At 38.9% G+C, this 17,513-nt stretch overlaps 1 long non-coding RNA gene across 1 annotated transcript; it reads left to right on the forward strand.

Moving 5' to 3' along the window:
• The first annotated feature begins 100 nt into the window (after positions 1-100).
• Positions 101-5,076, forward strand: LOC306801501. The gene is made up of 3 exons (XR_013774104.1): positions 101-168; positions 3,313-3,515; positions 4,410-5,076. It is a non-coding gene; the product is annotated as an uncharacterized lncRNA (long non-coding RNA).
• The last annotated feature ends 12,437 nt before the right edge of the window (positions 5,077-17,513 follow it).

A 17,513-nucleotide genomic window follows, 5' to 3' on the forward strand; every position in this document is an offset into this window, starting at 1 on the left:
CCAGCGTGCACCGCGCTCGCGCCCAGCCGGAGCCATTGGCGGTGCACGCCGGGACGTGTAGTTTGGAGTGTGGCGGGTGTCCCGCGCCGCGGTGGGTGCTGGGATGCGGAGCCTCGTTGTGGCGCGGAGGAGGCGGTGGCGAGGCGGGCGGTGCTGAGGGAGAGCGGCGTGAGGTGGGGCTGGGGGCCACCCCCGGCAGCCTGGCTGCTGACCGCATCCAAAGCGATCAGGGGCTGGGGCTAGGGCTACTGCGCAGTGCTCTGCGTGGCCATTACAAGCCCGCCACATACCCTGTTACAGAGGCCGCAGCTCCTGTTCAGGCTCCCTCAGAGGTGTGCAGTGCTTCCCGTCCTAGATGAGCACACTGAGAAAAGTGTCAGATGAAAGCTGAAAATACTGTGAAAAATAATGTGCTGTGAAAAATAATTTTCGTGGTAAATAAATGCGTGCTTCCATTGGTCGTGCTTTGCTGGAAACAATTTGAAAATGTGAGTGCTTTCAGAGGCCTTGGAAGCCAAAGGACGCTTCAGAGAGTGGGGCTATTTTGTGTACACCATTACTGTTCATGTCAGTCTCGTTACTTTTCTGGGCCTAATTTATGATTCATCTATGCATAGATAGATGACAGGGAGCATTAAGAGAACTGGGGAAACACTTGCACATTGCATCTTCCTCAAGGTTCATAATAAAGTTCAGGAACACAAGTAAATAGCCTTAATCCTCCGTTACATGTGTGTACAGCAAAACTCCTGAAGAAGTGGCTTTTGATCCCGTTACTAAAATGAAACACTTGAACTATAAAGAAAGTTTCTTGAGGTGTTTATTAGTGCAGCTTGCAGGCAGCCTTGCACAGTGTGCTCTTGACTCCTTTGGCAAGCTGTGTCACCACCATGGCCTGTCACCCAGCCCCAGTGTACAGACAGCTGTCTGGGAAGATGCTCATGCTGATAATTTTCTGGTGGCTGTGCTGGGCAGAGAGTCTAAAATGTGCTGGTGTCCTTCCCCAGAGCAGCTGGGTGGGAGGTCCTGATGGATGGTCCTGAGGAGCATCAGTGCAGGTGGAAGAACTGCCGTGAGGGAAGCACTCAGAGCTGGCCCAGTGCTGACTGATTTTCAAATAGCCATTCACTCCTTTGAATGTGCAATACTTAATTTAGTGGTTACGTTCTAGAGAGGGAAATTCTTCATTTTGCTTGAATGCTTTGTTGGATATTTAATGAAGCCAGCTGGAGCAACACAGATGAAGATAGACTCAATCTTGACTTGGTAGTGACAGCTGAAAATGGTTTGTGATGATATTTTACACACTCAGGAAAACTGTGTTGCTCCTCTTTGAAGTACTGAGGCATGAAAACTTGGAGTTCAAATATCTGACATTTGGTACATTGATTCATATTTTGCCATGGCAAGTTTAGCACTATTCTAAAACATTTTGGTGACTGACTTTTGAGCATCTTGCAACTTACTTCTGGGACATTAGTGTCCCACAGTTCTCATATAGTGCAGGAAAAGAATGTTCTAACCTGGTCTGTATTTACATTCACGACTTTGGTACTAAATGGGGATTGGGTGGTAATGGGGGGATGAAAGATCATCTGTTCCAAAAACATTCTGCCCACATGGTTACCATGATGCATTAAACTGCAGAAGCAGCTAAAACCAGCCAGACAAAAGAAAGTCCTTCATGGCAGTTAGGGTTGTTTTGTTGATTGTTCTTGTAGAGTAAAGCATTGCCAGTGGTTCCTGTGAGCCACTGTTGGGATTTTCCTTTTTAAAACCATACCATTTTCAGTTAGACACTAAACCAAGTTATATTCCTCTTTGGGAATCCTACATGCACTACTTACATTAAGAGAGTGTGTGAGAGGAAAAAAAACTCAGAACAATTCTGCTCTGGTCTGCTAGACAACCTTGAACACTTTAAAATTTTTCTTCAGTCGTTTAACATCATCCTTCCTTGCTAGTTCCCATAGCACAGTCGCCTTATCCTGCCACTGCTCAAACCCAATTACTACCAGAAACACAGGCCATTGCAGAGGAAGAAAGAATTTTTTGTTCAAGTACATTTATTACAGTTGGGATTCAGCTATAGGAGATGTAATGTTCCAAAGGAAGTTAAACACAGAGAGAGACTAACTGAGTTGAGATTTTTTCCAGCTGATAGCAGACAACTTCACAGGAGGAGTGGTACTCCTGCCTTGTTCCCTGTAGACATGCATATTAGATGTTCTTCAGTTCATTCACAAAGATAGCTGAAAGCTTAATTAAATGCTAGAACCTGAAAGGATTTATCTTGCTTTACACTTGCAAATACATTCCCCAAATGTTGAAGGAGTTAGAGATGCATTTGAAGCCCTAGGATTTGAACCCTCCCCATTTTGCAGTTTTGCTTTACATGGGAGGTGTGAGGCCACTGATGGACAGAGGATATTGGGAATGTGCTGCATCTCAGTCTCAATCCCAGTATGGAAAGAGTTGCACCACCCAGCTGTACTCAGCTTAAAGGGAATCCTTTTGGATGACAAGTTAAAAGCTGGTTATCATTTTTTACAGCTGGTTTTGGGGAAATAAAAGGAAAATTGCTGCTCTAATTCAAAAGCTGCTCAGTGCTGCAAGCAGATATTTGTGCCAGAGAACCTTACAGTTGTGGTTTATCACTTAGATACATGGCTGACTTTGAACATGCTGAACTCCGAATTTTCACAGAGATTCCTGGAAAGAGAGTTTTACAAATGTATTGACTGACTTTTATTAACCACAGATGGTTTCAAAGAAGTGAAGATATTTCAAAGATTAAAATATGAAAGAAATAAAAAGGAATGGTATGGCAGTGTTTCATTTAAGGCAAACAGTTTGAAAAAGTAGCATAACCTCCACTGGAATGGTCTCAAAGGTAAATGTGTGTTACAAGGCATTAAGGATATTATTGTATTGCATTGTATAAACTGTCATGTTCCAAGACATGAAGGTGAGTTAACCATAGAATTTTAATCTTGGCTTTGGAATCTTAATCCTAACTATACTCTGTCCTGGGTGGGTCTTCCCTCCCCCTCCCTTATTTTCTGTTTTCCTTATCTTTCAAGTTAGATGGCATATCATAGCAAATGATAGCAATTTCCAATGTAGGATACATTTAAAACTACATAAATCATTGGTTGCCTTTAACCTCATAAGCCAAAGTTTAGTTAACATTTTCTTTCTTCTTAAAACAGAGAATCTGTTGATATGCAAGTAAGAATCCCAAAGCATCTTTCCAAATGGGTCTGCTCTGCTGATTTTCACTTAAGATTGTTTCATTTCTGAACAATTAAGGTACTGTTGGCTTCATTTAGGAGACATTTCTACACACTTACCAAGAATAAACAATGTCTACAGCCTTGAACTGCCTTGCTAACCCAGATAATCCACTTCTGAAAAGGAAAGCAAAGCAAAACAAAGTGTTTGAGTATCTGATTCCACCAGCTTTAAAAAGAGAAAGATAGGAAAGCAGTGCTGAAAAGAATGTATCCATGTGGGTAAGTAATGGACTGAACTGTCACATGAGCTCAAACTGTCTCTGTAAAAGAACAGAGTTCCAATAGCACCCTCATCATAAGATTAAGTTTCCGGAAACATAATATCCTAAAGGAAAAAAAAAAAAAAACAGTTTTAATTAAAAGCTTAATAAAATTTAAAACCTCTACAATAATGGTAAAAGAAATTTCCCTTCTTACTGCTTAGCACTGCACAGCTTTTTGCAGCATCTGTGGTTGCTTTCAAATACATACCACAACCACCCAAAAATAAAAAAGATCAATCTTTCAAATGAAATCTGATTTGAAATATGACCCAGAAATTTAGATTCAAAGATTTTTATCATTGTATTATTTTCATGCCAATTGAACTTGGTTTACAGAGCAAAAGGGTTTTCCTCCCTCAGTAACTCTCCTGAAAATCAGTCCAGGTTGTTTTTCTTTTTGCTGGACCATTTGCATTTTCATGCCTTATTACAGCTTGAAATTTATAATTCCTTCAGAGCCAATTATGTTTCCCTTTATGTCAGCATACCCAGATTTCTTCATATAATGATCACAGCAATGCTTGTACTTGAGACACTTGTCTTCAATAAACTTAAAAGCACTTGTTTAATTGGAACTTCTGTTATTGAACAATATTCTCTGTATTTCAGAAGTTGTAAAAATACCAATTAAGTGTTTGCACTATTTAGGCTTATTAGAACCAGAGGTAGCTGTACTATGGATTTTCTTTATTCACACATTTCAGGAAATCCTTGACCATAGAGTAATTTAGAGATCTCAATCTTACTACATTGGCTTATTACAATATGAGTCAATGTTTGTCAAAGTGGACATAGGGGCTAATCTGTTTCATTTCCTGACACAACTGAATTCTGTTGATTCTTACCTTAGAAATGCTTCACTTCAGGCTACAGAATGTGCTGTCTCCCGAATTTATGAGACACAGTAACTGCAAAGTTGAAAAAATACAACTATTCTGCCATGCATCAATGTGAACAGAGAGGGCTAAAATTAAATTGGAATGAATGAATTGATGGAATGGAGTATAACTTTGCAGAGTGATTTCTTGGAGCAGAATTGACTCATTCACGGTATCGTCCAAGGTAAAGTGACTCAGTGAGTACTCTTGGAGCAGGTGATGCCTGTTGTCAGCTACCATCACTTGAAAAAGAAACACAGCCTTTCAAGATGTGTCCCTGTTGGCTGCCACAAACTGACTCATGTTTTGATCTTTTCCGTACTCTGAATGTTGTGCCTGAAGGGCTTTATTAGTCTTTAACCTATAGATTGAAGCTGAATGGCTCTTAATATATGATGAATACTTTTCTTTTAAATTTGCTATTTGAGAAATAAATTCATAGTAATTGCTCAATATACACTGGCATCCAAATTCTCAGAGCAGAGCCTAAAAAATGTCCCCTGGCTTCCATAGGCTTTGCAGGAGACACTTCTCCAGGCATCCCTATGTAATTGACTGCAGTTTTTAGATCTGACATGCAATATCTGCAGCACTTATATCCTCCTGAGCAGAATCATGCTTGCTGATCTTTATTAGAGGCTCTTCCGGGTCTGAGAACTCTATGTTCAATCAGTTCAAAAGTTCTTTGATTTTTTTTTGGTATTGTTTCGTTTTAGGTTTTTCTTTTAGTGAAGTATTTTTGACACATAGTAAGCATTTATTATGCACAAAATCTTGTCAGAGGAGTACTAAGTGCAAGTACTGATTAAAGCCTGCCTGTTTATTTTCCTCTTCTTACTTGGTTTTGCAAAGAGAAAAAGGGCATGTAACATGGACAGGAACACACTAGAAAGCTACAGTAAGATTGCTTTCACTGTTTGCACTGACAGAATTGCCATTTCTCCCTTCAAAATCTCTAAGTGCTTTGAATTGAAATCTTCCAAAGGTCAGAAGTCAAGATCCAATCCCCAGACCTTATAAATCTACTAATATGTGAGAGAGCTCTGTAACTCCTTGTCCACATTACAGTTGTACCTAAACTTAGTTAACTCATTGCTCATTTATGCCAAGACCTTTTTTTTTTCACTTATCCCAGGAGGCAGGACTGCTAAAGGAGCTGGGATCTCTGGGGTCTTTTCATTTTCTGTCTGTTTTGAATGGAGATGTTGACACCAACTTAGGGATGACCAACAATGGCCTCTTCAGCTCAGCACTGAAGGTCCTTGTGGGTGTGAACCACCATTTGAACAGAAACAAGAATGAATTTGAATTGCAGAGAAGTCTCACCATAACCTGTTGAACTGTGAGGCTTAGAGTCTTTCAACATGATTCTGTTTATTCATATGAATCATTAACCACATGTTTGTTTGCTAAAATTAGTTAAAACAGAGTCATAAGTGTGAAAGTTGTTTAAATGCATACATTAGTAGCCTATCCATATAATTCTAGGATTTGTAACCATGTATTATGATAGCAAGGTGTAGTCTAAGTTTAGGAGATCTAAGCTATGGCATATGTTTGAACATGTAAAAGCCACCATTAGAATTTTTAAACCTTCTGCATTTGTAAAATTTCTCTTCATAATAAATATGTATTAAATTGAGGACTGCCAAGTATTGGTGGCTTATTTGTGAATTCATGTATCTGAGAGACAAGGGTGAGACAAAGTATCAAAAGAAGCAAGAATAGGAATGAAGAATCTCATATATTTCAGGTGTATTATTCAAGCAAGAGCAGGCGCCCAAACAAAAACATCTGCAATTAGTTATGATACTTTTGAAATCATTACATGCCTGGAAGAAAAACATATAACAATTTTAACAATCAAATTTAAACAACATGTTTAAATTTCAAAACAGTCTTAAGAAATGCCTTCCAATATTTTGCTACCTCTTGGTGGTGGTGGGGAGGGTGTTAATGATGCCAGTAGCTCACACTGGGAGTTCTGGTATTTTTTAATAACTTCTATCATGAAAGTCAACCCACATGCTACAGTCTGATGCAGAGGAATGTCATTTCCAAAACAAAAATAGTTCTCCAAAATTTCTTAGTCTTTTCATTTATTGGAAATTGAGTCATATTACTTATGTTAGAAACATCTCCTGCCTGTCACAGTCAAGATGACTTACATGATTTTTAATTTTTTTACCGCTTTTGTGGTACTGGAAATGTAAGGATGTCATTTTATCTCTGTATCCAGCTATAACAGTACTAGATCTGGGCTGTGCTCCGCTATCATCTTGTAAAGGCCAAAATTAGTCATTTTTCTAAGATTTTTGCATTACCAGCCAGTGTTTCAGAGAGACTGGAACAAATACATTGTAGAAGCAATGTCATTTGGAAGGATGAGATACAGAAAGACAATTGTCTGCTCACATATTGCAAGATGAAGATGATTTTGTCTCACAACGATTTGTAAGAATGTCCTTGAAGTCCATTCCTACAGCGTTTCTGGAGGCAATGCTTTCTGTAACAATAGGAATAAGTAAATTTCTTTCTTTGTTTTCCCTTACCTGATATCATCATTTACACCAGCGTGCAGTCAGTGTGAAAAAGCTGCTCTGACAGTATTTTGCAGTCACTTTGCCCTGCTGTGAATAGTGACACCTTCAGCAGCAGTGGTGGGCATGGATGGAAGGAGGATGCAGTTTTACAGCCTTATCTTCCATCTGGAGGTCATCAGAGGGTGCTGCCCAGATGAAACTACTGTCAGGCCAGTGGATCTTGTGCCCCTCAACTCTCTCTTGAAACTTATGCTGCCAAGGACAAGAGAACCAGAAAAGCACGTACTGTGTTCTGCCAGTCTTGTGTGTAGCCAAGTTTTTTTTCTTTTGAGATATAGGTTTATTCCACAAATAAGCCACATAAGCTCATTGTTCTCAGGTCCTTGACATGTTGTTGCTTTCATTCTTGTCCACTCTGCTTTTCTACATGGTGTTAACAGCATCATTCTGAGAATCTGTCAAAAGCTGAGAGCAGTGTGAGATTTATATTATGTTAAATTTACATAGCATGAGCAGCTGGGGCTGAAGGAGAATTTTCATTACCCTTCAGCAGTATATAGTCAGAAGCATCTAGCTGAGAAGCTATGATACCATCCTGAAGGAAAAGTTTGTACATGCTTCAACGTTGGCCTGTAAATACAGATATTTTATTTCAGTTGAAAGGTCCCATTTTAGTCAATGTTCATGAGCAAGAAATTTCTAGAAGAATAATACTTAGAGGAGTAATTTTTTTTCTGTTCAGAACTATTTGTCCATAGCTGATGCAGGGTTTTTTGTTTCAAGAAGCCAACTCCAAAATGATACCTCCTTGAGATGATTCATCTGGTGGTGCAGTAGTTCCCCTGCTAGGCAGTCAGAGGAGGTTGGCAGTGGTCCATGGTATTTCAGGCTTCACTGAATCATGGAACATGGTTGGCTTGTGTGAGCCATCTTGGTTGATTCAAGGCTGGTTCAAATACACCGAAGCACTTAAGCATGTTGCTGAATTTTAAACCAGAGTGGCATCTTACGGCTTCACATCTGCTTAAGCACTGTGTTGGGAAAAATGTGTTACTGTGTATTGCACGTATATCAAGCAGGGAGAAAATCTTTATCACTATATAAGGTCTGAGGCTCAGGTCCTTCTTTAGTTCCTTTATTTAATTCATGTGTTTCAGATGTCAGGAAAAAAAATAATAGATTTTGCAATTTCCTTAATGAGTCCCCAGCTTGTCAAAGTTCTTAGTTCAAGTTAGCATTTTACAACATGAATCCCATTTTCAGCATCAAGAAGGATAAAACCCTGACATATTTGCAAAACCATGTGAAGTCTGACATAGCAAAAGCATTTCCAGAACTGTGGGAAGTAATCAAAGACAGCATTAAATCTACTTGATTCTCTTTCATTAGCAACCACCTGGGTGTCCAGATAGGTAATTCAGAGCAAATGTGTTCCTTTGAGTGATTAGAAACAACTGGAAGGAAAATCCATTTTCACATCAATTGCTAAACCCTGACCAAAGGAGCTAATATGATGCTGAACCATGTTCTAATCTGTGGGGGCTTTAAGTCTGTCTGTCTGTCTGTCTATCTATCTATCTATCTATCTATCTATCTATCTATCTATCTATCTATCTATCTATCTATCATCTATCTATCTCTTTCATGATAAAGCACTGGGTCATGTATGATCCACTATTGGAAGACATAAGGAAAAAGAGCTACATGTCACAATTATTTCTGCATTTCCCACCAACTAGAACTTCTCCTGTAAAACTGTCCTGTTTGAGGTTTCTGCCTCAAGATAACTTTTGCAACTGCTGTTCAAAGATTAAACTGCATCTGTTGAAAATAAATTGCCATTGACATTTGGGGTCAAATATGTTATCAAATGAAGTTTTTTTATTTATTTGTGTAGCTAGGGCTACTGAATTAGGAAATCTTGCTCTCCATTTTGAGCTTTACCATGAATCCTCATAATAAAATATTTTTTGACACAATGAAAACACTAAGGATCTAAGTTTTATAGCAGGAAATAAAAGAATTTCTTCCTGGATTTCTCTACAGTAATATACCTGTATTATTAATACTTCAGTTGCATGAATAGCTCTATACTCTATCCCAAAAAGTTATAGATTTTCATTATTAAATACTTGATTCTTTTACTGTAATCTCTGGTAAGTTCTTTCCTCCATGCCATCCTCAGCCCTTTGACAGACATTGCTGTCAAAGTAATCTTTATGCCAAGCAGCAATTCAGCATCCTTCTTGATGTCTTCAGAATATGGCATAAGAGCAATAAGAAAGTAAGAGCAGTTTCTGATTTTTTTTTTAAATAAACTTTATGTATGGAGATGTTCCCAACATACAGTCTTTTAGAATTTTTATATAAATCTTATAATGTGTCTATTTACTCCTAATGTAAAATTATATTGCTCCAGAAAAGTTATTTGATGACAGCTATAGTTCTTTGTCTTTTACATGTCTTTGTACAGTTATTCTAGAATAACTTTTTTATGTAACCACACTCAACATTAAGTAACAATCAACATTAGTAAACTAGAGTTATCTACATTTACCATTTTTTATACAAAAAGCTGAATAGTCAGAGCACTTGACAAAGAAGCAGAGGAGTAACGGCTGGAAACACACCAATGTTTTTAACAAGCTGTATGAATTGCTCACTCCCCTTGTGTTGCCCCCTAAATGTTGCTTTCTCTGCTTACAAGACCATTTATTCAAGCTGCCTATGTTGGCACATATAAGTAAACCCCAGGTTTTCATCCTTTTTCCCATCAGGGATTAAAATTTCTATGTAAACAGAATCAGGTGATGATACAAAATGGAAGCTAGTAATTCAATTTTATGTGCTCTTAGATCTTGTATTGTTGGTATATATTCATAGTTACTTCCAACTGAAATCTATCTCATGTTTTGTTTACCAATAATTCCCAGGATAATCTAGTGTAAGAGGTTTAAAATGAATTTACCGTTGTCCACACCTTGTCTTAAAAGTTACCTTAATTTATGCTCAATATAAATGCCTAAAGAGCAAGACTGTATTGCTAGGAATTGGAGCAAAATGGGGCTTCAGCAAAAAATATTATCTGGCTGGGTTATCAAGTGGTGTACGATTGTCCAGGATATTAGCAGTGATTAAGGAATGCAAATAAAGTGCAAAAGAAATGCACGTTGTCCTAAGTGCTGAGTGATATCAAGAACTAATGGAGCAATCAGCCCCTTTTATCCAAAGAGTCATTTTACAGTAGAGGGAGAAAAATGTGGTAATCACAACCTATAATGTGATGATGGAAGATGCAGTGAGAGTGATATTCCAGTAAAGTTCATATTACATTTTTCACTAAAGATCAACAAGTTCAACAATAGCTGAAGTCAGATTTCTATAGGCAGTTATTGTTTCAGCTGTCATTACCTCTTCATTGCTTGCCATCAATGAAAGTTTTCAAGTAACACATTCAGTCTTTGCCTTAGCTGTGCTCAACTGATGCACCAAAACACACTCAGAAAGGAAATACTGCAAGATTATTTGATACACAGTGACTTAAACATGAGGAAGAATTAAAGGAAAAAATAACAATAGTGTGCACTGAATCACAAAAAAGGAATAGTTTATTTTTGCTTGTAGGGTTACATAAAAGTAAAAACAAATCAGTGGACGTGCTTCAGGTCCAATTGATGCTGACAGAATTAAAGTTCCTGGTATTTAAGATTGAGTCACGCTGTGTGGCAGTCGTGGTAGATTTTCTCTTGGCTATAAAAACCCCTCGTGATTCCAATAATAAAAACAGTTTCACTCAAAGCTGTAGCTTAATTCTTTTCCCTTCAAACCAAACCCAAAGAGCTGATGGCACAAAAGATATGGGAATTATATATCACATCAGTGCAGAATGATCTAATTTGCTCTGATGCAAAAGTCCTAAAGAAATATGCTGCCGAGGCGATCCAATCAGGCAGGCTTTCTTCTTTTCCTTTTCTAGTTTAGAAAGCAAAAAAATGATCTGAAAACTAAAGCTATGCCCTCCAGAGAGTTACCTTATCACAAAATCAGTCACACATGAAATGCATAAATCTTTCAGGGAAAATAGACATTCAGACATCAAATCCAACCTGGTGGTGTTATCTTCATTTTAGAGCTTCAGGAATGATATTCCAGAGAAATTTATAATGAACTCACAAAAAGAAAGGAGTCTGGAAAATTCACTTTAATTTCATACATGAATTAAAACTACAGCTCCCAGACTGAGATCATTCTCTCTAATCATAGTAAGCAAACCTACGCCTAAAGAACTGTCAAAACAATCTTGCTAACATAAGTAGAGTGTACCAGAATGTCTTCAGAATTTATTTAGCCAAATGCAAAGGTACTGAAGTGTGATGTCTTTTCCTGCTACTAATAATACAACCAAGTATGAAGTTCTAGAAGGCTCACAATTCTCTTTTGTATCTAGGGTGGCAACTCAAATCCTGAAAGCAGTGAAGACAGTGAATTTTGTTACCACATCTGCTCTAAAGGAATTTGTCAGGGTTCCTGCTAAACTGTTATTAATCACATATAAAATGTCTCATGATAAATTGTTGCCTTCTTAATCCTCAGAGAAAGAAATAATATAGACTGAAGCAGGCAGGAAGACCAAAATTCTCACTAGTTCTGTAGGTTGTTCCCCTTTGAGCAACAGATTTACATTGAGGAATCGAGCCAGGAACAGCAAAAGAAATCTTGTAACGCTTCCCACCTACATCTTCTAGTGCCAGCCTTATGCTTAGCCAGACTTGGTCAATTTTGTTTCAAAATTCTTCATGAAAGGCATTTTCATGGCCAAAATAGAACCACTAAATGACAGCTAGGAAAATAACCGACAGCAACTAAAAAAGTTAAAGCATGAAATCTTTTTTTTTTCCCTTTTCTTTTTTTCACTGAGGAGAATACATTTCAGATTTGCATTCTACTCATTCTCTCTCAGTAGTAATTTATTCTTTAGTCTTGTTCAACAGGTCATTAACCTGCTTAACTACCCTAAATCTAGATGATTTTCCTTTAGTGAAATGTAGTGAAAGTACCAAATCTTTCTTCCACTTAATTTTCTTTGATAGTTTACAGAAATGCATGAATTGGGATTTTTCTTTCAGAGAGGCAAATAGTAGTTTACCTGTTAACTATGTGGAATCTAGATTTGGGACTGTATGTCTGTGTATAGTCTTTTTATTTGCTGAGATTGATTATAATCAGATCTATATTATCTAATGACTGTTATCACTGGTAGGGTATTTCAAGGATATTTCAACTTCTACCACCATTTGACAGTAGGCAGAAGATATCAATTTAAAGTTATTTGGTCATCTTGATCTTTTTTATCCTAATAGAAACAAGATGAAAATTCTTGAGAGTATAATTTAAATTTTTCATGCACATCTCCCATATTTTACCTGCATCAAAAGCCACATGGCTGTTTAAAACACAAATCATATGAAGAAAGCAGAAGCTAGAGCTACCCCTGAAGGTTTAGTCCAACCCCCTCCTGGGTTTTGACTCTCTCTCATTGGAATTGTTGGACAGAAGTTGCCACTCTAAAGTTACATTTAGATTTTCTATGTTTCCTTTGATATGCTCAGTTTTGTCCTCACCCATATCGATGTTCTTTTCCAATGCATAACCTGGAGGCAAAGGCCAAAACTTCTCTAGCTTAGAAGCAATTGTATTACTTGTTTTTCTTGAAGGATTATAAACCCCATCATCTCTCTGCCAGAGATGCTCACTGAGAGAGACGCCAGCCAATATGTTGTTCCAGGATTAATTAAAGAGTTTGTCTGCCAGACATTCTTTAAGTCTGCTATTTCTCGTTTTATTTTTACTTTTTGGCATGTAATAGTATTTCCATACTTATTAAATCCTGACTGATAATTACATGCAAAAGAGCAATTAGCAGCAGACAATTTAGTGGCAAAGAATTTATAATTTGAACTGTTTACCATTCAGAGATGACTGAAAGTGATAGCAACTGCATCCAATGAAACTTAATCAGTGTTATTGTTCCAGTGGAGGTTCCACCTGGGGTGCTCTCTATTTCTTCAGTCTGTCTTTGCATTAAGCATAAAATCAAAGCTGTAAGTAGACAGTGACTGAAATATTCTGCAGTATATCAGGTGTTTCCTAAAATCAAAACCTCCTTTCATTGTTCAGCATTGTGTGTGTTGAGGGACCTGTCCACGTGTTGCCTCCTGTTCTTATTAGAAAGCCCAAGTATCATGACTTAGCATAAATGAAATTTCTTAGTCAAAGCAACCCTGACTGAGTGACTGAGATCTACAGAGGCTTTTTCTGCTTGTTTTCTATACTTATTTTAATAGAAGCTTTATTCTTTCTGCGGGAGTATAGAATCTGTGCTCTAAAAATAAAAATGCCATTTCAAGCACAATCACTAGGCCAGCAAAGGCAGAACCCTTATCAATCAGTTCATATCTGAAAAAAAAAATAAAAATATTTGATGATTAATAAAAAAAGCTCATTCTGAATTAGACATTAAGGGCAAGGATTTGAACACCTCTCTGATCATGAACTTAGCAGGAACCAAAATGTCTCGCCATTTTGAAAGCCCTTTGAGCTTGAAGTGTTTCAGTCCATTTATGTATGGGCAAGAATATGCACAGGAATTTCCAGTTTTATAGGAATAATTTCTCTTGTTCTTCTGACACATCAGAGAAAAGATTTGAAAATAGTGCTAGATAACCAAAAAGAAGGAGAATATCTGGAAAAGAGAAGACACAAACCTCCTCCCCCTCAGACTTTGAGTCTTGATTTCTTTCTAGTATTTGCATGGTTTAGTCTATTGCTCTATTTCCTGAAGTTACACTGCACTCCAATTTACACTGCAGTTATCCAAGATTGCTTCTCCTGTGTATCAATTGTCACTTTTTATGGTCAGCCATCCCGTTAGAATCTGCATAGAAAACTCAGTACTTTTTTTATTCAGCATCTCAAAGGAATTTGGTAACAGTGTGTTAAGTAATATTAAGAAAGAAAAAGCTGAGATAAGGACCCAAGTTCATAGATCCCTTCAAAATGGGCAGGTAGCAGAGTATAGTCATGTCAGTTTTAATGCCCCTGCACCTCTAAAAAGCCATTGTGATGGGTTGTACCTGGCTGGATGCTAGGTGCCCACCAAAGCCACTCTATTATACAGCTGGGAGGGGAGAGAAAATGTTAGGAAAGTCTGTCTAGTTGAGATAAGAACAAGGAGAGATCATTCACTAATTACTGTGACAGTCAGTTCAGACTAAACTTGAAGACATCAGTCTAATTTGTTACCAATCAAATTCAAGTAGGATAATGATAAATAAAGCCTAATCTTAAAATACCTTCCACCCCTGCCCCTCCCTTTTTCCCATACTCAAGTTTACTCACACATTTTCTATTCCTCCCTCCCAGGAAGGGGAATGAGGGCTGTGCTCAGTTCACCACACATTGTCACTGCTGCTGCTTCCTTCTCAGGGGGAGGACACCTTATGCTCTTCCCCTGCTCCACTGTGGGTCCTCCCACGTGAGACAGCCTTCCACAAGCTACTCCAATGTGATCCTTCCTGCAGTTCTTCACAAACAGCTCTGGCATGGGTCCCTTCCATGGGGTGCTGTCCTTCACAGACAGACTGCTCCAGCACTGGCCTCCCTTAGGATTACAAGACCTGCCAGCAAGCCTCTCTCCATGGGGCCACAGATCCTGCCAGGGCCCTGCTCCAGTATGGGCTTCCCACTGGGTTAGAGTGGGTGGGAGGGTCACAGCCCCTTCCAGCATCCCCCTGCTCTGGCATGGAGTCCTCCACAGGCTGCAGGTGGATCTGTGCATCTCTGTGGATCTCCATGGGCTGCACGTGGATCTCTGCATCCCTGTGGACCTCCGTGGGTTGCAAGGGGACAGTCTGTCTCATCATAGTCTGCACTATGAGTTGCAGAGGAATCTCTGCTCCAGCAGCTGGAGCGCATCCTGCCCCTACTGCACTTGGTGTCTGCAGAGCTGTTGCTCTCCTCTTTTCCAGCTGCATCTGTGCAGGTTTTTTCTCCTTTCCTAAACCTGTTACCCAGAGACACTTGCCACTGTCACTGATGGGCTCAGCCTTGACCAGCAGAGGGTCCATCCAGAGGGTCTGGCATTGTCTGTCATGGTGGCAACTTCTCACAGATGTCACCCTTGTAGTCCCTGGTCTACCAAAACCTTTCCACACTAACCCAATATAGTCACGCAGGTCTTAGCTCTCTAAAAGCTAAGACATGGAGACTGCAGTGGCATAGCACCCTTTCAAGTACTAGTTTAAGGCTCATGCCAAAGGATGTCTGCTATCTACTGGTGAATGTTTCCTTCCTGATTCACCTACAACGTGATTTCAACCAAGTATTGACCTAATCAAAACTCATTTAGCCTGAGATCTGATGTGACTGCAGCCTGGCAGGTACAATTTGGAATATTTCAGAACTCAGCAGAAGAAAACATATTCCAGCTTCATACTTCAAACATCCAATCCTGAGCATGCATTTGGATTCATTATGAAAAAGCACACTGATGCTCTTAATAGGAAAGCAGAGAGGATCGGTTTTGAGGCAGTGTTATTTTTTAGATTTATTTGCATGTGTAAGTACTTCTTCGATCTAGCTGACATAACAGGAAACTCTTGTTTGCTTTACAGTTGAAGTGTGAGTGTAATGAAAAGCATCCTTCAGCATCTACCATGAATATACACAATTGTGGCTTCATAATGACCTTTCAAGCCAAAATCAGGGAGCCTGGGAAAGCTTTGGTATGGATATAGTTGTTGCATCAAAGTCTTTGAGGTCATTGCCTACATTGTACTTACCAGCAGTTTTAAAGCAAGAGTTTGTAGCATCCACATCTATGATCTGTTGCAGAATGATGACTGCAGACAATTGGTTTAATTAATGAAATCAATGTTCACTTTTACTTTGATAACCCTAAGTCAAAACAGATAAATCCAGCAAAATATTAAGACAATATTGTTTTAAAACAAAGGGTGTGTTTCTTTAATAAATTAAGAGACAACCATGCAATAAGACATGAAAACATTTACACCTAGAAAGAGGCAAGTAAGCATAGTTAGCCAGGCAATATTACTTAATTATATTGTAATAAAGTCTCCTGCCCTACTGAATGGAGGGTTCTTTATGGAGGAGATCCTCACCCATAAAGAACAATTCCATCTATGTATACAAAAAGGCACAAAACTTTTCAAAATAACAAAGGATGGTTCAGGCATTGAGTTGTTATAACTTCTCTGTCCTAGTCTGGGAATAAAACCAGTCTTGATGGTAGATTGCAGGAGTCCATCTGGTCGGGAGGGGTGTGGTGTGTGTACCAGTCCTTTCCCCCTTTAGTGGGGAGATGTCTGTCTTTCCACAGAGCCCATTCTTCGCTGCCTGGCTGCCTGAGCATTAATAACAGGGAACAGAATCCATTCAGTGATTGATACCAGCTTATGCTAAACAATTTCCCCTCCTGTTTCCAATAAACATGGCTGTTCAAATAGATTATAGTGTCTCAGAGCGTTCACATCCCTTCCAATCCCCCTCCCCGCTTCCCCCCTCCTGCCTTAGATGTCCTTTAGCTGCTCTTTTGTGATGGTAATGAAGCTAAACAGCATTTCAAAGAGCGCTTTGATTAGCATGATAACCGTGTAGTGGTTTGATGGGCAGCATGGAATGGTTGTCTAGCCTTACAGCACCAACAGCTTCTAAGAAAAGTTACACAACTTGTTAAAATGCATGCATGGATGTAGATATGGATGTACGTGTGTTTGCATTCACATAAATGAGGTATCAATAAAACCTGACAAGGTCCATTCATTGATACTCCCTGTTGGAACAGCGCTTTCTTGATGCACAGCCTAATTGCAGCAATTTGCCAAAACTTGCCTGGGTAATCTGTATGCATTTAAAGAGGGGACAGGAGGTGGAACTGCAGTAGAGCTCAGTAATTACTTACCATGTACAGCATCACCACACTGCTGCTGCTCAATCCATTACTAGAGAATGGACTTCTGGAAATGGCATGCAGCAGAAAGACTGCAGAAACCTCCTTGTCTCAAAACATATGTAACAGTGTCAACATACACACCAAGGGCTAAAACTAAAATGCCATGGCACCACTAACTAATACAGTCTCCCAAATCAGATCATATAGGTTAAGAGTTTATGCTGAGTGAATGCCCTTTCTCCCTTGTGTTTCTTTCCTTGCTCTGAAAACTAAGTGCAAGACTAAAGTCTATTCCTGGACTGTTGTTATCTGACATGCATTATGGCTCTGAAGGGTTAGAGCCACACAATGGGAGTGGTGAGCAGAAGCCCACTGGCTGTTTCACAGTATTTAGACTTTATGGGATATGACTGACTCCTCTGGTTTCATTTGTTTCTGAGCTGCAGTTTTCAGCCTCCCCATTGTAATTATTTGAAGCACTACCATGAAAAACTCCCTTAATTGAAATGTTTCCTCTGGATTTCTTTTTTACAATGTTTGTACTTATTTTGGCAGCCCTT

Source organism: Erithacus rubecula (assembly GCF_903797595.1).
Source record: "Erithacus rubecula genome assembly, chromosome: 4".
Classification (NCBI taxonomy): Eukaryota; Metazoa; Chordata; class Aves; order Passeriformes; family Muscicapidae; genus Erithacus; species Erithacus rubecula.